The sequence below is a fragment of the Felis catus genome (assembly GCF_018350175.1).
Source record: "Felis catus isolate Fca126 chromosome F1 unlocalized genomic scaffold, F.catus_Fca126_mat1.0 chrF1_random_Un_scaffold_77, whole genome shotgun sequence".
Taxonomy (NCBI): domain Eukaryota; kingdom Metazoa; phylum Chordata; class Mammalia; order Carnivora; family Felidae; genus Felis; species Felis catus.
This window is the reverse complement of record NW_025408524.1, coordinates 71,918-95,319: the sequence shown is the minus strand read 5'-3', so window position 1 is coordinate 95,319 and position 23,402 is coordinate 71,918. Positions and strand designations below refer to the sequence as shown.

At 45.5% G+C, this 23,402-nt stretch overlaps 2 long non-coding RNA genes across 5 annotated transcripts; one reads left to right on the top strand and one right to left on the bottom strand.

Annotated features, from left to right (window-relative positions):
• Positions 1-2,157: 2,157 nt before the first annotated feature.
• On the bottom strand, positions 2,158-5,339 carry LOC123383671. Of its 4 annotated transcripts, XR_006593617.1 has the most exons (4): positions 3,872-5,180; positions 3,471-3,573; positions 3,310-3,395; positions 2,779-3,087 (listed from the first exon to the last, which is right to left on the bottom strand). It is a non-coding gene; the product is annotated as an uncharacterized LOC123383671 (long non-coding RNA). The 4 variants fall into 4 exon arrangements; XR_006593616.1 differs by adding an exon at positions 2,158-2,728 and having other exon boundaries at positions 2,880-3,087; positions 3,310-5,181; XR_006593615.1 differs by having other exon boundaries at positions 3,310-3,573.
• A 13,048-nt stretch (positions 5,340-18,387) lies between these two features.
• On the top strand, positions 18,388-19,747 carry LOC123383663. Its single transcript, XR_006593603.1, has 3 exons — positions 18,388-18,572; positions 19,040-19,064; positions 19,714-19,747. It is a non-coding gene; the product is annotated as an uncharacterized LOC123383663 (long non-coding RNA).
• Positions 19,748-23,402: the final 3,655 nt, after the last annotated feature.

Below are 23,402 nucleotides of genomic sequence, written 5' to 3'. Positions count from 1 at the left end.
AGAACTTGTATTATATTTTAAAAATCAGTGTCTTCTGTGACCTTACCTTGCTGGAATATGCTAAAGACATATAATTCATGATTTCAATAGGACGCGTACTGATTGTGGTTTAATTGAAAGCTGTAGGCAAAGTTTGATGGGGTGTTAGGAAGAAGGATTATGAGTGAGGAAAAGAGGGGAGAGTTTCACAGTCCATTGTGACTGTGCAGGGGTCATGATAGTCTGTATTGCATGTGGGGTGGGGAGCAGGGTCACCACTCTCACCACCCTGTATCATTAGACCTCTTGTTCCGCACAGGGCCCAGAGGGTGGGACTTGGGCTTTTCCTCTTGTAATTCTTTTCGTTAGCTTCCCCAATTGGAGCTTTGTGTAGAGAGGAGCTGGTCTGTTTCCCCCTGGGAGAGTAGTAAAGCTTTCCTTGCCCATGGGAAAGGATCCGGTCTATAAGGGCCACCTATGCTTGCTTGGACCTTGTGTTTCAACATCTAACTTAGCCAAGGCCAATTCCTACCTCCTGTCCCCAGACGTGAGTCAGAGGACCTGGGACAGGACAGTTGCCTCACCTTGGTGTTTCAGCATCCTTCTGTGAAAAGGATGAGAATAGGTCTCCAAGGCCACTCCAGTTCCTCGATCTCGGACACCAGCTTCCCCAGCTGACCACCTGTCTTGATCTTATCTTTCTGAATGAGCACAGACAAAATGGGCACAACAAACCATCCTCACAGGGCTCCTTCTGGCATGAATTGACACACTGGAGGCAGCGGACATCACCACATTTTAGGAACATGGGTTTTTTCTTTCTTTCTTTCTTTCCTTTTTAATTTGCATGGTATTTATTTATTTAATATTATTTTTTTGTTTTATTTATTTATTTATTTATTTATTTTTTCAATATATGAAATTTATTGTCAAAATGGTTTCCATACAACACCCAGTGCTCAGCCCAAAAGGTGCCCTCCTCAATACCCATCACCCACCCTTCCCTCCCTCCCACCCCCCATCAACCCTCAGTTTGTTCTCAGTTTTTAAGAGTCTCTTATGCTTTGGCTCTCTCTCCCACTCTAACCTCTTTTTGTTTTCTTCCTTCCCCTCCCCCATGGGTTTCTGTTAAGTCTCAGGATCCACATAAGAGTGAAAACATATGGTATCTGTCTTTCTCTGTATGGCTTATTTCACTTAGCATCACACTCTCCAGTTCCATCCACGTTGCTACAAAGGGCCATATTTCTTTCTTTCTCATTGCCCTGTAGTACTCCATTGTGTATATAAACCACAATTTCTTTACCCATTCATCAGTTGATGGACATTTAGGCTCTTTCCATAATTTGGCTATTGTTGAGAGTGCTGCTATAAACATTGGGGTACAAGTGCCCCTATGCATCAGTACTCCTGTATCCCTTGAGTAAATTCCTAGCAGTGCTATTGCTGGGTCATAGGGTAGGTCTATTTTTAATTTTCTGAGGAACCTCCACACTGTTTTCCAGAGCGGCTGCACCAATTTGCATTCCCACCAACAGTGCAAGAGGGTTCCCATTTCTCCACATCCTCTCCAGCATCTATAGTCTCCTGATTTGTTCATTTTGGCGACTCCGACTGGCGTGAGGTGATATCTGTGTATGGTTTTGATTTGTATTTCCCTGATAAGGAGCGACGTTGAGCATCTTTTCATGTGCCTCTTGGCCATCCGGATGTCCTCTTTAGACAAGTGTCTATTCATGTTTTCTGCCGATTTCTTCACTGGGTTATTTGTTTTTCGGGTGTGGAGTTTGGTGAGCTCTTTATAGATTTTGGATACTAGCCCTTTGTCCGATATGTCATTTGCAAATATCTTTTCCCATTCCGTTGGTTGCCTTTTAGTTTTGTTGGTTGTTTCTTTTGCAGTGCAGAAGCTTTTTATCTTCCTAAGGTCCCAGTAATTCATTTTTGCTTTTAATTCCCTTGCCTTTGGGGATGTGCCGAGTAAGAGATTGCTACGGCTGAGGTCAGAGAGGTCTTTTCCTGCCTTCTCCTCTAGGCTTTTGATGGTTTCCTGTCTCACATTCAGGTCCTTTATCCATTTTGAGTTTGTTTTTGTGAATGGTGTGAGAAAGTGGTCTAGTTTCAACCTTCTGCATGTTGCTGTCCAGTTCTCCCAGCACCATTTGTTAAAGAGACTGTCTTTTTTCCATTGGATGTTCTTTCCTGCTTTGTCAAAGATGAGTTGGCCATACGTTTGTGGGTCTAGTTCTGGGGTTTCTATTCTATTCCATTGGTCTATGTGTCTGTTTTTGTGCCAGGAGCATGGGTTTTTCAAGATAACTGAGGCAGATGAGACATCTCCTTCCTTATTTAAAATTTTCAGCCATACCCACTCTCTGTGGGAAAATGAGCATGATAGTAGAGTTTCCTAAGGACCTAAAGGAACAGGACTGCGTGGGGTTTTTATCCTCTTTGCTTGCATAGACATGTCACGTACCTACTATGTGTCCTCCCTCTACTAGGAAATGCCACGCACTACAAATATAAACATAAGTGACTCTTGGTGCTGCTCTTCTGATATCTTCTCATATTTGAGATGCCAGGTAGAATTAAAGTCTCAGTTGGTCATTCATCTTTGACCTGAGCTGGTAAAATAGACCAGACCTGGGGTGTCCAATATTGTAGCCACCAACCACCTGTGGAAATCGAGCCCCTGGAATTCAGCTCCTCTGAATTGAGCCGTGCTCTGAGTGTGACATGCACACTGATTCTGAGGACAGAATAAGAAAAAAAAAAAAAAAAGAAGAAGAAACTTTCTTGTTGAGGTTTTAAAAACAATGTATTTTTGAAATCAAATACACGTTGAAGTGGTACCATTTTGCCCATTACAATGATTTGATTTTTGACTTGTTTCTTTTTACCATAGAGCTACTAGACAATCTGTAGTTGACATGGGTGGGTCCCATTCTATTTCTGCCTGCGATTGCCAGTCTAGGCTGAGAGATCCTCCCAACTCGCAGAACCACTCCAACCTGGCCGTGGCTCAGACCCACAGCAGCAGCTGAGAGGTTGAACCAATCAATGGGAGAAACTCAATTCAACATCTCGTACAACAGTCCAAGTCATGATCTGTTCAGGGAAAAGAAAGAATATGTCATCTCTCAAGCCTGGGTACTGAAAATCTACTCCTACCCACAGCTCCTAGAACAGAGAGCCCAGGCGTATACAGTATCCCTAGGGGCACACACTGTGTTTGTGATGGAGGTGACCTCAATAACACTTGCTGTATTCATAGAAGGATTCGTCCCCTGCACTTTGCTGTCTCACATGTGCCTTTTGTAGAACACTGACCAGCAAAAAGGAGGTTGCAGAAGAGTGGAGTCCTCCTCTAGGAGATTCTTCTCTGGTTTCCAACTCCTTTCAAAGGGGGCTCAGTTCTGAAATGAGATTGATTCAGAAGGGGCTCCTTATGTTAAAGGGTCCTCTTGCCACCCTACCATACCAGGACTCACCTATTTCATCATCCGATTATGTTTTAATTTAATTCTGGGAGGACTGAGATATCCTGATGACAGAAATGGTGCCACGTGTGTTTTTATTCCACATGGAACCGAACTTTCAAAAGAAACAGCAGTTTCAGACATTTTGAGTGTGAGGATTGATAAATGTGAAGAATTATCTGTGGTCAATAAATACCATGTTTTCCTTGTCTTGTGGACAAAACCAGACATGAACATGAACTCTCTCTATACAATACTCCATAGTTATGTTGCTTACACAAATATGCTTCATCTGTCAAGCACATAATGTGTCATAAAATTCCCATTTCAATTTGACTCACTGTTTAAAATTAAAACCTTCTGGTTTACTACTTAATACACTTAGCTTCTATAGGATATGAATTCTCACTCACGTTAGCTCAGCGATTTGAAACATGTGGGCCCAGAACCTAGTTTTGAGGAACCGTGGGGTACCAAGCTGAGGAGGAGATGGAAATTGGCTGTGCTTGGTTCCAATCCTGGGAGATAAATTCTTCACTTTGATTTTGTTGCCGCTCAGTGACTAGAAAGTAGAAATCTCTTACTGCCATCACGTTTTCCTGCACAGTAACATATAAGATTATCGGTGTATCAAAGCCCACGAAGCATATTTTAAACAGATTTGAGCTTCAAAATATGGGAAGGTCATAACAACAATTGGTAAATTACACGCATTTTAAATATCTTTATTAGTGATCTGTCGATGAAATTTGAGGAGTTTTTGTTGTGTCTCACTTATTTGGGTCTTTATTCTTCAACTGTAGAAAAGCGGAGGGATTGTAGTTCTTGAGGGACTTTGGCAGACACCCGAAGAAGGTTGGGTGAACCGAGTGGTAGTAAACACGGCTGGCCGCTAGGTGGAGCTATGTCAAAGACGATGGCAGCACTTCCCTGTTCCCTGGCCTCATGCAGGCTTAAGGCATCCACTCTTACCTTCTGAAATGCCCACTGGAAGGCAAACACCCACCTGATCCTGCAGTTGCTCCGTTCAGTAAACATTTCTGTCTCCTGATAACCAGGGGTAGCCTCACCCCATGCTTCTTCGCAGGACGATTAAAAACTGTAGCCGTTTCAATTCGTAGGTACGTGTTCAGCCTTCCCATTTTCCGGGGAACTTTGATCCATCCTTACTGTGTGGCCAAACTCCGCTACACCCAATGTCCCCTCAATTGTTCCTACCTGTAGAAACCTTTCCTTTTGTCCCAAGACAAATGATGTTTGTACTTTGCACTCCCAGGACAACTTGCGGGGGCTTCTGATAGAGGGTGTGGTCTTAAATTTTCTTTAATGACACAAATTTAGAAGAGAGCTGGGCCTGTGGTCTTGATTTTGGATATCAAATACAAGGAGAAAAGTAGACAACAAATAATGACTCTTGGATTGATCTATGACTTAATACTTTGAAATCCATCAGATTTCCCATATATTGTCTCCTGACAATATATGTCTCCCTACACTTTCCTGGTTATCTAGGAGTAATACAAACAACAGAACATAATGGAAGGGAGAAAACTCGAGTGCACACTATGTAAAGAATAAAGCTGGGGTGCCTGGGTGGCGCAGTCGGTTAAGCGTCCGACTTCAGCCAGGTCACGATCTCGCGGTCCGGGAGTTCGAGCCCCGCGTCAGGCTCTGGGCTGATGGCTCAGAGCCTGGAGCCTGTTTCCGATTCTGTGTCTCCCTCTCTCTCTGCCCCTCCCCCGTTCATGCTCTGTCTCTCTCTGTCCCAAAAATAAATAAACGTTGAAAAAAAAAAAAAAAGAAAGAATAAAGCAAAGGAAACTTACCTGAATTGTGGCACGACATCAAGAAGGGGAAATATTAAGATTATCTAAGAATTATTTCTAATTTCCTACCTCAGAAGTCAAGTGCTTCTCAATTCTCGTGCTTCTTGTACATTTTCACACATTTCCAAACTTGAGCTGAACAAAGGAAAGCAAACATGAAACTCATACAATGCCAATATTGAGAAGCGGTGGTTGTTTTTGACTTTGAGAGACATTGTTCTAAATGGACTATAAATGCTCTGAGTTCACACCTTTGTCAGCCACCAACAGATTTAAACCTCATACACTTTACTAGGATTACCAAGGGGTGGAAATGCTGTGAGATGGCTAATCAATAATAGTTTTGATGTGAATGTTGGTTTAGATAGAAGATGCAGGATAGGATTTATTGTAACATTAGTAGTCTCGTTTCTGTTACAGTCGGTAGCAGAAGTTTCAAAACAGAAACGTTGTTGTCCAATTTCCTGTGATTTTGCACACACTCCAGTTTGCTTCACAAATCCTTGAAAATACATATTTGCAATCACAGAGAGAAATATCTGGGGAGAAATGATGGTGTCCACGGAGTGAGCTTTTAGAGTACACTTCTCGAGACAATGATTGCTACATTCCATTAAAACATTTTAGGTTTTAACAGGGCCCCTGGGTAGCTCAGTCAGTTAAGCATCCGACTTTGGCTCAGGTCATGATTTGTTGTTTTACACGTTCAAGCCCCACATCAGCTCTGTGCTGACAGCTCAGAGCCTGGAGCCTGCTTAGGATTCTGTGTTCTCCCTCTCTCTCTGCCCCTCCCCCACTCACACTCTGTCTGTCTGTCTGCCTCTCAAAAACAAGTAAACATTAAAAAAATTCGGGGCGCCTGGGTGGCGCAGTCGGTTGAGCGTCTGACTTCAGCCAGGTCACGATCTCACGGTCTGTGAGTTCGAGCCCCGCGTCAGGCTCTGGGTTGATGGCTCAGAGCCTGGAGCCTGTTTCCGATTCCGTGTCTCCCTCTCTCTCTGCCCCTCCCCCGTTCATGCTCTGTCTCTCTCTGTCCCAAAAATAAACGTTGAAAAAAAAATTAAAAAAAAAAATTTATGTTTGGGGCGCCTGGGTGGCTCAGTCAGTTGAGCATCCGACTTCGGCCCAGCTCATGATCCCGCGCCTCGTGAGTTTGAGCCGTGTGTTGGGCTCTGTGCTGACTGGCTCAGAGCCTGGAGCCTGCTTTGGATTTTGTGTCTCCCTCTCTCTCTCTGCCCCTCCCCTACTCTGTCTCTCTGTCTCCCAAAAATAAATAAACCTTAAAATTTTTTTTTAATTTTCCTTTTAAGTAATCTCTGCACCCATTTGGGGCTCAACTTCACGACTCCCAGATCAAGAGTCACACACTCCATGGATCGAGCCAGCCAGGCGAGCCCTCATTACTTTTTACAAAATCTAACTATGAGAATATATTTATTGCATTCACACCAGTGGGGTCTGTGCCTAATTCCTTATAGATAGATAGCGACCCTTTAACATTGGATTCAAAGAGATTGGGAGGAATCCTCCTTTTTCTTAGAGAGACTTAATAGACATGGCTTAAGACAGGGTTTCTTAAACTGGGCTCTGTTGACATTTTGCGCAAGGTAAGTCTTGTGAGGAGCTGCAGGATGCCTTACAAAATGTTTAGCTGCATCCCTGGCCTCAGCCTGCCAAATGCCAGCCGTGCCTTCCCCACTGTTGACACCTTAAATGTATCCAGAATTTGCCAGATGTCCCCTGGGGGCCCAATTTCTCCCTGATCGGGGACCACCAGAAGCCAATATCATGTGTCCCAGAGAACTGGGAAGGTACTCTCTCCAGGTACAATAATCTAGTATGTACCTGAATTAAGTAACAGTAATATTGGACTAATTGGGGCATTGAGAGGGTGTGAATACAGTGAGTGAGAGAGGGAAACTCCAATGTAAGTCTGGAGGCCAGGATTCAAGGGGAGGTGAGGGGAGCGCTGAATTCTTTTAGTTAGTTTCAAGGATTCCTATACGGTCATTAAATTAATTGGTTTCTCACATTTTAAAGGAGATGGCCAAGGAGATAGCAAGATGGAGAATTTAGATGATTAAACCATTACTGAGTGCCTACCATCCAATCCATGCCTGGCAACACGGATGTGGTTTTGTCACACACTGACTCTGGGTCTGGAGATTCCAGGCGGAGATGTGATTCTCAGGACTCAGTCTGACAAAGTGGATTATTTCATTATGTTCCTAAAGTATAGCCTAGGAGATCCTGAACGTACCGTCCACTCTATTGCTGTGCTGTGAATGATCTCTATCTCCACTCTCCTCTATGGTAGCAACCAGCTCTGAGTGGCTCTCGAGCCCTTGAAATGTGGTCTCGTTTCATGTGTCACAGTGGAAATCTTAACATTTTGGATGTATCGGATCAAAAATATATTACTCACATTAGCTTCACTGTTTTTGATTTTCCTTTTTCCAGTGTGTTTACTGGCAAAGCCAAAACTATGTATGTGCTTTGCATAATTTTTATCAGAGAACAGTGACCTAGAAGGTGGAGAATTGTGCCCTGTTGGAATCCTGAAAGTCACCCTTGTCCTGGGTTCATGTCTAGGCCTGGTAGTACATGCAGACAGAACGGGGGATCCTGCTAAGTCTGGGTCCTCCTTGCATCTCAGCTCAAAGCCCTGGACATTTTTTTTTCTTTTTTTTGCAATGTAAATACATATCTTTATTACTTAATTGTATACCTTTATAACATTTATATTAATTTAATACCTTTCCTATTGTTTTTCTGAGTAAAACATACATACAACGGCAGAGTAGAAAATCTTAAGATTTAGGACATATAAAATTAATAGAAGTCTGATTCCACCATTCAAAAAGAACACGATAACATTTCTGTTCACCTTTCCCATATTGACACAAGAAAATTTTACCTTAGTTTTAGTTGAAATTTTTCTTTTTATTATATTTTCTTAATGTAAATATTATTTTAATTACTATTTTTCATTTTATGACTTTTTCTATATGTACCATCCCGGATTCTAAACTTCTAGACTAATTTGGTAGAGAAAAAACATGTAATTAATGTAGCTGTTAGTTTTTTATCAAAAACACAGGCATGTGTGTTTCAGTGAAGAGCTAAAGGTAAACTCCTTGTCCCACACCTTTGCTAAGAAAATAAATATGCCTTCTATGTAATTACTCTACATCAAATTGTGTTTATAATTAATGGGTCTATAACCTGACTAAATTACTTTAAGATATAACGATTACTTCTAGTATTTCATCTGGAACAAAATTTGAACGTCATTCTAGAGGTGTCCTTGGACTGAGGTTGGTAGAAATGGGTATGGATTGTGTTTTAAATAAAAAAATAGGACCTCTCTCTATTCTCAAAATATTCTCTTTTTCCCTCTTCACCCTGAAATTTTGACTAGTGATTGTAATTGGTGTTGGAGGGGTCAGGTCATTTCCCTTCATGTAATTTATTTTCAAAACAGAGAATGACAACGTGTGAGACCAGGATTCAGCTTTTGAAACACAAGCACTTAATCTCCAATGGTGCCCCTGTCTCTGTAGAGATGCACCTGTCCACACAGCAGAAGTTGGACGGTGTGCACGTGCATTCCCCATGAAAGCTCTGTTGCCACGGCGATGAAATGATGTCAGATGCCCGTTTTTTCCAACTGCCAGTCTCTGAGCTGAGCAGTTCAACTCTGATAGTGAGTGAGTTCTCAGATCTGTACCTAGTGTCTTCGAAGATGGGCAATCTGATTTGTTGCTGCGGTGGTATGTTCATAAAGATCTTCTTAACACTGTCTGCTACCAACTGGACAGTTAGCCGTTGCTCAAAATATTTTTCCATGGTTTGAAATCTCCTCTCTCTATCTGGTCGTACGGAGTTATGAATATGTTTTATAGTTTTGTTTTATCTCTTGGGTTTAGGTTATTCTATCAAGATAGCTCCCTTGATATTTTTTCTCCATTGAGAAAAATGGACTATATCCTGCACCCCTTTCTTGTCACCACTAGGTATTCCTAGGAGAAAACATACGGCAATGTCTATTGTAATGTAGGATCTTTTAAAACTCCAAAAGTGTGTATTCAAATTATTCATTACAGAAATGTAGAGTGAATCCAGAATGGTTGATATGGAAGGTATCCATCATTGTTTTTAACATGCTTTCCCTATACTCTTTATACCAAAAAGGGGCAGTGGGTCCAGTATTTGGGGAGATGTGTTCCTTCATTCACATAAAGAGTTGTCCAAAGAGACCCTAACAATATGAGAGTTTCAACAATTTGTGGCCCCCAAACACACATTTACTTTTATCCTTTGGGTGTTATCCAGAATTACACTGTATACATTGGATCACTCTGGAGAACAATCATGAATATTTCTGGTCAAAGGCCACAGAGAGTGGGATCCAGGGGTCACCAACAGCTTTTTTTTTCTTTTTTCTTTTCTTTTGTGTTCCTTTTTTTAATGCCTCTGATTCTGTCAAAACTAAATTATGTTGAGGTAAAATGATAGTTTTTAGGCAAAGCAAAGCAGCTGTGTGTCATAGAACAATGGTCTGGGAACTCAGAGTCCCAGGTTTGAATCCACCTCTGAACTTGCAAAATTGTAAGGTCTCACTTAATATCTGTACCCTCTAATGAATCTTTCTGACCACTTGTCATACACCGCACACTTTACATGCAATAATTCATTCAATGCCATCACAGACATATGTGATGGTTTGTTACTCTTCCTACTTCTCAGGAGGAGAAACTGAGGCACAGAGATTCTTGTGTCCAGGAGCATGAACTCCTAAGAGTCAGGATGTGAACCCAGGCCTGTAGTCCCAATGCTCATGCTTTAACTTCTACTTAGCCATGGGATCACTGGCTGTGCAAAGCAATTCCAGCATGTGTGTGTATGTCAGGAATCACCTGGACCAAGGAAAATCCCACATGCTATCTACTATTATGAGGTAGTCCCTGTGGTCCCACAGCCCAGGGAAACTCTCAAGCCAGATTATGATAGAACTTGCCGTAGTCACTAATATGAAAAAGATCTAGAAATCTTACATGGTTCTGGTCAGTTCAAAGATTCTGAAAGTTTGGAGGCACAAGTTAGGAAAACCTGGTCAAACTCTGCCAGTGCTGAGCTACTCCTCAGCACTTGGCCTGAGTCCAGTAAGGACTGAGGAGATCCTTTAGAGGTGTTGGATGGCATTGTCAATAGGAGTGAGCCCTAGTAATGCTGAAGTTCTGTGAGCCTACCCGTGAGACAACGAAAAAGAAGCCTCGAAGTACCAATTCACAATGAACCTTGTGCCATCACCCTCATCGCTGCTCCCTTGTACAGCTGAGTTAGAGAGCTGGTCGGCGCCTGCTCAGTCAGTTTCCTGGTGTGGTCATTCTTCAGGACATGGCACAAATCTGATTAAGAATCGGGAACATGACGGGCTGGTGCCTTACTCAGCTGCTGGAGCATGCATCTCTTGCTCCCTGGGTGATGAGTTCAGGCCCCATTGCATGTGGTGTGTGAAGACTCATTCAGGAAAAAAGATCCAGGGACATAATGTAGTATATTCGGTAACATTATCAGCATGAGCCCTAAAAACAGCTTGATTCCCAAGAACTACACACTGTAGGGGCCGTGACCAATAAGAACTCAAACATTTGATTACTAGCCCGGTGTCCATCCTCCTTGTTTTGACACTCTCACCCATGCTCCAGTGGGGCCTTTGCTCCTTAATGAACTATCCCATTGCTTGCTAGTAAATGAAAGCCAATAGCTGACATGCTTAATGAATATATATCCGGGTAGCATCGCAAGGCAAGACTAGAAGAAAAATAGCACATAATTAATAATACTGTTTGGTTTTCAATGGTGGGCTTTCCTTATGTACAATTTGTTAATCTTTGATGAGCTTCATAACAAAGGATTTATGATTAAACAACACAGACTGCTGTGCCTAGATTTGAATCTAGTCTCTCAGTAAAGGGTTGGTTATAATCACCTGCAAAACAGTAAACAGCAGATGAAAGATCAATGCAGGTCCGGGTGATCCTTAGGGAGAGTCATGGCGGTGGAGGGGGAGGAGCCTTCTCCAGGCCGTGGGTATGGAGGGGTCCATCTAAAAGGAGATGGGACATGGGCCCCTGCCACTGCAGGGTCTCAAGAAGGATGAGGAGTCCGTACAGATCAGATTTTGGGGAAGGAGGAGGAACTGGGAAGGGGCCCACTCAGAGCCAGTACAGCCCCTGCCCTCCACCAGCCAGGCCTTAGTCCTGGCTGCTCAGATGGTTCCACAGACCAATAGTCAGTGCCACGTTAGGTGTCCCAGCCTACACTCAATACACCATCAAAGCACCAGCCCGATGGGCCAATTTCGCAGTTAATTCACAGTAGCTGCTCAGCCAGGCTTAGTCAACTGAAGGGAAGCTAATTCTGGGCAGAGCCGTCACATGACAGTTGGTTTGGAATGTCGTGGCTTCGGAGTCAGCTTGGGAGCTGAGCAGACCACTGGCCACTGGGGAAGGCTCCTTGTGAGAGCCCTGGTAGTGTGGAGGCCGGGTGAGGATGGCCACTGTTGGGCTTCCCCTGCTCCTTCAGAAGGGCTTCACTTCGTGGTAACTGCATTGTGCCTTGGGTCAGGGGTTGAAACCTAGTGTTGGGAGGCTGAGTTAGGATTTGTACTTTTCTCCTAGCTTAGGCACCTCCTCCAGGGCATCAACTGTCTTCCACAGAGACCTTGGGGAGGAAGACTTGATAAAGAGACTGGGGGAGCCCCTGGCTCAGGGGTTCAAGGCATGATCTCAGGTGCCCTGGGAAGGTCCCAGATTTTCAGGGATCTCTGTCCCCGGGCAACATCTACATTCCTATCCTGGACCTCCCACTCTTCAGAATAGCGAATCTTGGTGAGTCACTTAATCTCTCACAGAAAATATGGGTCACAGGCCCTGCCCTCTCTGCCCCACGGGGTTGATATGGGGATCCCAGGAGGTGGTAACAGGACTTCCCCATGAGCTGTAAAGCATCCTAGCCATGGACAGGATGAAAAGGAAGCTTCCATCCTCCTTTGTCCTGTAGACATCCAAGTCCCCACTCTAGATTCAACCACTACCAAGTGTTTAGGTTAATGTTCCAGACATTTAGTGACTGAACACTTACACACTGCTTCTGAACCACTGGTCATTTTTTTCCGAAGACTTTTCCTGCATTTAGTCACTTTCTTTTTTTTTTTTTTTTTCAACGTTTATTTATTTTTGGGACAGAGAGAGACAGAGCATGAACGGGGGAGGGGCAGAGAGAGAGGGAGACACAGAATCGGAAACAGGCTCCAGGCTCTGAGCCATCAGCCCAGAGCCCGACGCGGGGCTCGAACTCCCGGACCGCGAGATCGTGACCTGGCTGAAGTCGGACGGTTAACCGACTGCACCACCCAGGCGCCCCATCACTTTCAACTTCATACCATAGCACTAATAAGCAGCCCCTAAGAAAGTTTTCATTGTGCAGTACAGGGAACTTAGGCACAGCCCAACAGGCACCAACCCCATGCTCTCAATGACTGGATTGTTCTGATTTCTATACTGTCTCACCCAGAAAAAGGTATTTGCCCACACAATCTCTGTTGGAGCTTTTCTTCTTTTTCTTTCGTGGTAAGGGTACTCAACCTACAAACTCACTCTTACTGATTTTCAAGCAGTTCATCACAGGCCCGATGTGGCAAGGTAGGTTTCCAGAACTGACTTCTTTTGTATAAATGAAACTTGGTGCCCCGAACACCAACATTTCCTCCCTTTCCCCTCCCTCCAGCCCCTATTCTATTCTCTGTTCCTATGCATTTGACTATTTTAGGTTCCACATGTAAGTGTCATCCTGCAGTATTTGTCTTTCTGTGTCTGGCTTATTTCGCTTAACACCAAGTCCCCCAGGGCCATCCATGTTGTCACAAATGACAGGATTTCCTTCCTTTTTAAGGCTGAATAGTCACCCATTGTATGGACACACCACATTGTCTTTGTGCATTTGTTCATCAATGGACCCTCAGTTGTTTCGCTATATTAGCTTTTGTGAATGCAGAACACGGGAGTGTAGGTATCATTCAGAAGACCAGATTTCAATACTTTTGGATGTGTTAGCCCAAAGTGGGATTGCTGGATCAAATGGTACTTCTTTTTTAAATGTCTTGAAGCACTTTCATATTGTTTTTTCATATTGACTGCATCAGTTTACATACTCTGTTGCGCAACTTTTAAAAGGTCATTGATTGATTGATTGATTGAGGGAGCGGGGTGGAATCCCAGTCAGGGATTTGATCCCAGACACCTTGAGATCATGACCTGAGTCGAAATCAAGAGAGGGACACTTAACCAACTGATGAAATAATCAATATGGTCAGGAAGATCGGGCATTCCTGCTGGAATCAGTGTGGAAGCTACCCTGAACCCAGGTTCCTTGCAGGACAGAGGCTTGAGGGTGTGGAGAAAACACAGATTTCTGAGGGGAAAGCCTGTGTCTATGTTTACAGTGAGAGAAGACAATGGATTCACGGTGCTGTTCTGTGTGTGTGTGTGTGTGTGTGTGTGTGTGTGTGTGTGTCACAAGCAAAAACTGAGGGACAGGGAAACACACAAAGAGATTGAGACACACTCATAAGAGAGAGAGAGACAGGTGAGAAAGAGAGGAGAGATGTATGTTGACCCAGGAGACACGTACCACTGACACTACACATGACGAATGTCTACACTCTCAAAAAACTACTCATATTGCACACTTCAAGAAATACACTTGACGTGGCTCAGCAGTACCATTCAGTCCATGAAGGTAACCAAAGCAACTGTATGCTCTGGCCAACGTTCATATGAGGAACAGTCCCTGAGTTATTCTTGAGCACCACCAACAATATACTGAGGTATATTCTATGTCCTTCTAGGTGTCCGAAAGGAGGAAACACTGCGCGCCAATTATGCAAGGAGGTACGAGGTTGCTGCTGAGGTGAGCATGCCAGTCTTTCCCTGAGAAACGAAAGTGCTATGTTTCAATCAGCTTCTGTGGTAAATATGACAATGTATATTTTCGATGATACTGTTACTATCCCTGATGGGGAGAGTGGTGAGTGGTTGCTTCTTGCCAACTGTCACCATGGTCAGCAGACATTTTCCACTGGCAGTGACAAACCTGGTAATAAACAGCGTCCTAGGATCTTTCTCGGCAGCCGCACTTTTTCCTTCTGGGTGAAACATTTTGTAGTCTGCATCCTCAGTGTTCTTCAGAGACACATCTCCAGGAAAAACGACTTCTGACAGGCATATTATCTTTGCTTTTGTGGCCTTTGACTCAAACACTGTGTCCCATCCTGAATCCCAAAGTCACCAAGCGAACCGAAGAATGGTACACGTACTGTACATCATGATCTCACCCTGATGGTGTTTTCTTTTCTAACATTCAGGTGGCCGTAGGAGCACGAGAAGAAGGTATGTGTCCTGGAAACTGTTTCTTGCTGAGGAAAAGGTTTCTGATGAGGTGTAGGTGGGGCATTGTTGCTGTCTTCAGTCTGGAGAGTACCCGGATATCAGGGTCCTGGGGGGACTGGAGCTGGAGTGTGGGGGGGAAAGATCGACATCCCCGGTGAAATCTATGTCCATGTTTCTATAGTATGAGAAAGACAATGGATTCCTTCTGTGCGGTGTGATTGTGTGTGCATGAGTCTTGGGGTTGTTCTGTATCTCTGTATGTCGCATGATTGTGAGTGTGTATGCGTGCGTGCGTGCATGGGTGCGTGCGTGTGTTTTCTGGAGAGACTCAGAGACAGAGAGACAGAGCCAAACAAAGAAAGAGACAGACACAGTGAAAGAGAGGGAGAGAGAGAGACAGAGATGTGGGTTTGCCCAGAGATATGGGCCACTGACATTGGACAATGACCGATATCTACAATGCGGAGTCCTGGGAGCACTGGTGCTCGAAGTTGGGGGCCAAAGACCGACGTCCCAGGTGACAAACTAGGTGATGTTTCTACAGTATAAGAAAGATGCTGTATATCTTTTGTGCGGTGTAATTGTGTGTGTTGTGTCTGGGGGTTGTTCTGTATGTGGGTGTATGTCGCGGGATCGTGACAGTGTATGTCTGCGTGTGTGTGTGTTTTCTTGAGAGACATAGAGAAAAAGCCACACAGAGAAAGAGACAGACACATTTCAAGAGAGGGGGAGAGAGAGCGAGCGACAGAGAGAGAGACAGAGGTGGGCTTGCCCACGAGATATGTGCCACTGACACTGAAAAATGACCAAAGTCCACATTCTCAAAAATCTCTGCATACTGCACACTTCCAGGAATACTGCTGAGCGTGGCGCAGCAGTAACATTCCGTCCATGCAGGGGACAAAAGCCTCCGTACGCTCTCGCCCATGTTCATATAAGGAACAGTCCCGGAGGTGTTCTTGAGCAGCACCCAGAAGATAGTGACATGTATTCTGTGTCCTCCTAGGTGTCGCGAAGCTGAAAAAGCGGCGGCCCCTTCCTGAAACAAGGCAGCAGGCTGGTGCTGAGGTGAGCTTGCCTGTCTTTCCCTGAGGAGCACAACTGCTTTCTTAGAGGCTTTCCAATCAATCTCTGTTGTACATATGACAGTCTACATTTTCGAGGATACTGTTACTTTCCCGGATGGGGACAGTGGTGAGTGGTTGCCTCTTGCCAACGGTCACCTTGGTCAGGGGGACATTGACCACTGGCAGTGCCAAACCTGGTAACAAACAGTGTCCTAGGATCTTTACCGTCAGCAGCCATCTGTCCTGCTTGGGTGAAGAATTTTGTAGTAGGCATCCTCAGTGGTCCTGAGAGACACATCCCCAGGAGAAACAACTTCTGACAGGCATCCTATTCATTTGCTTTTGTGGCCTGTGACTCAACCGCTGTGTCCCATCTTGTATCGTAAAGACGCAAAGGGAACTGAAGAGTTGTGCCAATAGTGTATGTCATGATCTCACCCTGATGGTGTTTTCTTTCCTAACATTCAGGTGGCCGTAGGAGCACAGGACACAGGTATGTATCCTGGAAACTGTCTCTTGCTGAGAAAAATGTTTAGATGGTGATGCAGGTGGGGCATTGTTGTTGACTTCAGTCTGGAGAGCGACCCTAATTCCAGAGGCCTGGGGGGACTGGTGCTTGTGAGTGGGGGGAAGGACCTACGTCCCAGGTGAAAAAACTATGTGATACTTCCACAGTAGGAGAAAGATAATGTATTCCTCCAGTGTGGTGTGTTTTTGTGGGCATGAGAACTGGGGTGGTTCTGTGTGTGTGTGTGTGTGTGTGTGTGTGTGTGTGTGTGTCACGTGATCGTGACTCTGAATGTGTGTTGAGAGTGTTTTCTCGGGAGACACACAGACTAAGCCACACAAAATGAGACAGACTCACTGCAAGAGAGACAGAGAGAGAAAGATACATGTGGGTTTGCCCAGAGAATAGGTGTCACTGACACTGCACAATGATTCATGTCTACATTCTCACACACTCCTCCTACTGCACACCTCAAGGTATACTGCTGTGCACGGCTCAGCAGTATCATGTAGTCCATGCAGGTCACCAAATCCTCAATATCCTCTGGCCCATGTTCATATCAAGGAACAGTCCCTGAGGTATACTGGAGCAGCACCAACATGGTACTGACAGGGATTGTGGTCTTTCTAGGTGTCCCCGAGGAGGAAAGAAGGCGGCACCATCCTGTCCGGAGTCACCAGGCTGTTGCTGAGGTGAGCTTCCTGTCTTTCCTTGAGGAACACAAGTGCTTTCTTAGAGTCTTTGCAATCAACATCTGTTGTAACTGTGACAATGTACCGTTGAGATGATAATGTTATTTTCCCTGTGGGGACAAACATGTTGTCCATTTCCATGGTTGTTTCTTGCCAACTGTCCCCTTGGTCAGGGGGACATTTTCCACTGGCAGTGCAAAACCAGGTAATAAACAGCGTCCTAGGATCTTTCTCGGCAGCCGCACTTTTTCCTTCTGGGTGAACCATTTTGTAGTCTGCACCCTCAGTGTTCTTGAGAGACACATCTCCAGGAAAAACGACTTCTGACAGGCATATTATCTTTGCTTTTGTGGCCTTTGACTCAAACACTGTGTCCCATCCTGAACCCCAAAGTCACCAAGCGAACCGAAGAATGGTACACGTACTGTACATCATGATCTCACCCTGATGGTGTTTTCTTTTCTAACATTCAGGTAGCCGTAGGAGCACGAGAAGAAGGTATGTGTCCTGGAAACTGTTTCTTGTTGAGGAAAATGTTTCGGATGAGGTGTAGGTGGGGCATTCTTGCCGTCTTTAGTTTGGAGAGTACCTGGATATCAGGGTCCTGGGGGGACTGGTGCTGGAGTGTGGGTGGGAAAGACCGACATCCCCGGTGAAATCTATGTCCATGTTTCTATAGTATGAGAAAGACAATGGATTCCTTCTGTGCGGTGTGATTGTGTGTGCATGAGTCTTGGGGTTGTTCTGTATCTCTGTATGTCGCATGATTGTGAGTGTGTATGCGTGCGTGCGTGCGTGGGTGCGTGCGTGTGTTTTCTTGAGAGACTCAGAGACAGAGAGACAGAGCCACACAAAGAAAGAGACAGATACAGTGGAAGAGAGGGAGAGAGAGAGACAGAGATGTGGGTTTGCCCAGAGATATGGGCCACTGACATTGGACAATGACCGATGTCTACAATGCAGAGTCCTGGGAGGACTGGTGCTCGAGGGTGGGGACCAAAGACCGACGTCCCAGGTGACAAACTAGGTGATGTTTCTACAGTATAAGAAAGATGCTGTATATCTTTTGTGCGGTGTAATTGTGTGTGTTGTGTCTGGGGGTTGTTCTGTATGTGGGTGTATGTCGCGGGATCGTGACAGTGTATGTCTGCGTGTGTGTGTGTTTTCTTGAGAGACACAGAGAAAAAGCCTCATAGAGAAAGACACAGACACATTTCAAGAGAGGGGGAGAGAGAGAGAGCGACAGAGAGAGAGACAGAGGTGGGCTTGCCCACGAGATATGTGCCACTGACACTGAAAAATGACCAAAGTCTACATTCTCAAAAATCTCTGCATACTGCACACTTCCAGGAATACTGCTGAGCGTGGCGCAGCAGTAACATTCCGTCCATGCAGTTGACAAAAGCCTCCGTACGCTCTCGCCCATGTTCATATAAGGAACAGTCCCGGAGGTGTTCTTGAGCAGCACCCAGAAGACAGTGACTTGTATTCTGTGTCCTCCTAGGTGTCGCGAAGCTGAAAAAGCGGGGGCCCCTTCTTGAAACGAGGCAGCAGGCTGGTGCTGAGGTGAGCTTGCCTGTCTTTCCCTGAGGAGCACAACTGCTTTCTTAGAGGCTTTCCAATCAATCTCTGTTGTACATATGACAGTCTACATTTTCGAGGATACTGTTACTTTCCCGGATGGGGACAGTGGTGAGTGGTTGCCTCTTGCCAACGGTCACCTTGGTCAGGGGGACATTGACCACTGGCAGTGCCAAACCTGGTAACAAACAGTGTCCTAGGATCTTTACCGTCAGCAGCCATCTGTCCTGCTTGGGTGAAGAATTTTGTAGTAGGCATCCTCAGTGGTCCTGAGAGACACATCCCCAGGAGAAACAACTTCTGACAGGCATCCTATTCATTTGCTTTTGTGGCCTGTGACTCAACCGCTGTGTCCCATCTTGTATCGTAAAGACGCAAAGGGAACTGAAGAGTTGTGCCAATAGTGTATGTCATGATCTCACCCTGATGGTGTTTTCTTTCCTAACATTCAGGTGGCCGTAGGAGCACAGGACACAGGTATGTATCCTGGAAACTGTCTCTTGCTGAGAAAAATGTTTAGATGGTGATGCAGGTGGGGCATTGTTGTTGACTTCAGTCTGGAGAGCGACCCTAATTCCAGAGGCCTGGGGGGACTGGTGCTTGTGAGTGGGGGGAAGGACCTACGTCCCAGGTGAAAAAACTATGTGATACTTCCACAGTAGGAGAAAGATAATGTATTCCTCCAGTGTGGTGTGTTTTTGTGGGCATGAGAACTGGGGTGGTTCTGTGTGTGTGTGTGTGTGTGTGTGTGTGTGTGTGTGTGTGTGTCACGTGATCGTGACTCTGAATGTGTGTTGAGAGTGTTTTCTCGGGAGACACACAGACTAAGCCACACAAAATGAGACAGACTCACTGCAAGAGAGACAGAGAGAGAAAGATACATGTGGGTTTGCCCAGAGAATAGGTGTCACTGACACTGCACAATGATTCATGTCTACATTCTCACACACTCCTCCTACTGCACACCTCAAGGTATACTGCTGTGCACGGCTCAGCAGTATCATGTAGTCCATGCAGGTCACCAAATCCTCAATATCCTCTGGCCCATGTTCATATCAAGGAACAGTCCCTGAGGTATACTGGAGCAGCACCAACATGGTACTGACAGGGATTGTGGTCTTTCTAGGTGTCCCCGAGGAGGAAAGAAGGCGGCACCATCCTGTCCGGAGTCACCAGGCTGTTGCTGAGGTGAGCTTCCTGTCTTTCCTTGAGGAACACAAGTGCTTTCTTAGAGTCTTTGCAATCAACATCTGTTGTAACTGTGACAATGTACCGTTGAGATGATAATGTTATTTTCCCTGTGGGGAGAAACATGTTGTCCATTTCCATGGTTGTTTCTTGCCAACTGTCCCCTTGGTCAGGGGGACATTTTCCACTGGCAGTGCAAAACCAGGTAATAAACAGCGTCCTAGGATCTTTCTCGGCAGCCGCACTTTTTCCTTCTGGGTGAACCATTTTGTAGTCTGCACCCTCAGTGTTCTTGAGAGACACATCTCCAGGAAAAACGACTTCTGACAGGCATATTATCTTTGCTTTTGTGGCCTTTGACTCAAACACTGTGTCCCATCCTGAACCCCAAAGTCACCAAGCGAACCGAAGAATGGTACACGTACTGTACATCATGATCTCACCCTGATGGTGTTTTCTTTTCTAACATTCAGGTAGCCGTAGGAGCACGAGAAGAAGGTATGTGTCCTGGAAACTGTTTCTTGTTGAGGAAAATGTTTCGGATGAGGTGTAGGTGGGGCTTTCTTGCCGTCTTTAGTTTGGAGAGTACCCGGATATCAGGGTCCTGGGGGGACTGGTGCTGGAGTGTGGGGGGAAAGACCGACATCCCCGGTGAAATCTATGTCCATGTTTCTATAGTATGAGAAAGACAATGGATTCCTTCTGTGCGGTGTGATTGTGTGTGCATGAGTCTTGGGGTTGTTCTGTATCTCTGTATGTCGCATGATTGTGAGTGTGTATGCGTGCGTGCGTGCGTGGGTGCGTGCGTGTGTTTTCTTGAGAGACTCAGAGACAGAGAGACAGAGCCACACAAAGAAAGAGACAGATACAGTGAAAGAGAGGGAGAGAGAGAGACAGAGATGTGGGTTTGCCCAGAGTTATGGGCCACTGACATTGGACAATGACCGATATCTACAATGCAGAGTCCTGGGAGCACTGGTGCTCGAGGGTGGGGGCCAAAGACCGACGTCCCAGGTGACAAACTAGGTGATGTTTCTACAGTATAAGAAAGATGCTGTATATCTTTTGTGCGGTGTAATTGTGTGTGTTGTGTCTGGGGGTTGTTCTGTATGTGGGTGTATGTCGCGGGATCGTGACAGTGTATGTCTGCGTGTGTGTGTGTTTTCTTGAGAGACACAGAGAAAAAGCCTCATAGAGAAAGACACAGACACATTTCAAGAGAGGGGGAGAGAGAGAGAGCGACAGAGAGAGAGACAGAGGTGGGCTTGCCCACGAGATATGTGCCACTGACACTGAAAAATGACCAAAGTCTACATTCTCAAAAATCTCTGCATACTGCACACTTCCAGGAATACTGCTGAGCGTGGCGCAGCAGTAACATTCCGTCCATGCAGTTGACAAAAGCCTCCGTACGCTCTCGCCCATGTTCATATAAGGAACAGTCCCGGAGGTGTTCTTGAGCAGCACCCAGAAGACAGTGACTTGTATTCTGTGTCCTCCTAGGTGTCGCGAAGCTGAAAAAGCGGGGGCCCCTTCCTGAAACGAGGCAGCAGGATGGTGCTGAGGTGAGCTTGCCTGTCTTTCCCTGAGGAGCACAACTGCTTTCTTAGAGGCTTTCCAATCAATCTCTGTTGTACATATGACAGTCTATATTTTCGAGGATACTGTTACTTTCCCGGATGGGGACAGTGGTGAGTGGTTGCCTCTTGCCAACGGTCACCTTGGTCAGGGGGACATTGACCACTGGCAGTGCCAAACCTGGTAACAAACAGTGTCCTAGGATCTTTACCGTCAGCAGCCATCTGTCCTGCTTGGGTGAAGAATTTTGTAGTAGGCATCCTCAGTGGTCCTGAGAGACACATCCCCAGGAGAAACAACTTCTGACAGGCATCCTATTCATTTGCTTTTGTGGCCTGTGACTCAACCGCTGTGTCCCATCTTGTATCGTAAAGACGCAAAGGGAACTGAAGAGTTGTGCCAATAGTGTATGTCATGATCTCACCCTGATGGTGTTTTCTTTCCTAACATTCAGGTGGCCGTAGGAGCACAGGACACAGGTATGTATCCTGGAAACTGTCTCTTGCTGAGAAAAATGTTTAGATGGTGATGCAGGTGGGGCATTGTTGTTGACTTCAGTCTGGAGAGCGACCCTAATTCCAGAGGCCTGGGGGGACTGGTGCTTGTGAGTGGGGGGAAGGACCTACGTCCCAGGTGAAAAAACTATGTGATACTTCCACAGTAGGAGAAAGATAATGTATTCCTCCAGTGTGGTGTGTTTTTGTGGGCATGAGAACTGGGGTGGTTCTGTGTGTGTGTGTGTGTGTGTGTGTGTGTGTGTGTGTGTGTCACGTGATCGTGACTCTGAATGTGTGTTGAGAGTGTTTTCTCGGGAGACACACAGACTAAGCCACACAAAATGAGACAGACTCACTGCAAGAGAGACAGAGAGAGAAAGATACATGTGGGTTTGCCCAGAGAATAGGTGTCACTGACACTGCACAATGATTCATGTCTACATTCTCACACACTCCTCCTACTGCACACCTCAAGGTATACTGCTGTGCACGGCTCAGCAGTATCATGTAGTCCATGCAGGTCACCAAATCCTCAATATCCTCTGGCCCATGTTCATATCAAGGAACAGTCCCTGAGGTATACTGGAGCAGCACCAACATGGTACTGACAGGGATTGTGGTCTTTCTAGGTGTCCCCGAGGAGGAAAGACGGCGGCACCATCCTGTCCGGAGTCACCAGGCTGTTGCTGAGGTGAGCTTCCTGTCTTTCCTTGAGGAACACAAGTGCTTTCTTAGAGTCTTTGCAATCAACATCTGTTGTAACTGTGACAATGTACCGTTGAGATGATAATGTTATTTTCCCTGTGGGGACAAACATGTTGTCCATTTCCATGGTTGTTTCTTGCCAACTGTCCCCTTGGTCAGGGGGACATTTTCCACTGGCAGTGCAAAACCAGGTAATAAACAGCGTCCTAGGATCTTTCTCGGCAGCCGCACTTTTTCCTTCTGGGTGAACCATTTTGTAGTCTGCACCCTCAGTGTTCTTGAGAGACACATCTCCAGGAAAAACGACTTCTGACAGGCATATTATCTTTGCTTTTGTGGCCTTTGACTCAAACACTGTGTCCCATCCTGAACCCCAAAGTCACCAAGCGAACCGAAGAATGGTACACGTACTGTACATCATGATCTCACCCTGATGGTGTTTTCTTTTCTAACATTCAGGTAGCCGTAGGAGCACGAGAAGAAGGTATGTGTCCTGGAAACTGTTTCTTGATGAGGAAAATGTTTCGGATGAGGTGTAGTTGGGGCTTTCTTGCCGTCTTTAGTTTGGAGAGTACCCGGATATCAGGGTCCTGGGGGGACTGGTGCTGGAGTGTGGGGGGGAAAGACCGACATCCCCGGTGAAATCTATGTCCATGTTTCTATAGTATGAGAAAGACAATGGATTCCTTCTGTGCGGTGTGATTGTGTGTGCATGAGTCTTGGGGTTGTTCTGTATCTCTGTATGTCGCATGATTGTGAGTGTGTATGCGTGCGTGCGTGCGTGGGTGCGTGCGTGTGTTTTCTTGAGAGACTCAGAGACAGAGAGACAGAGCCACACAAAGAAAGA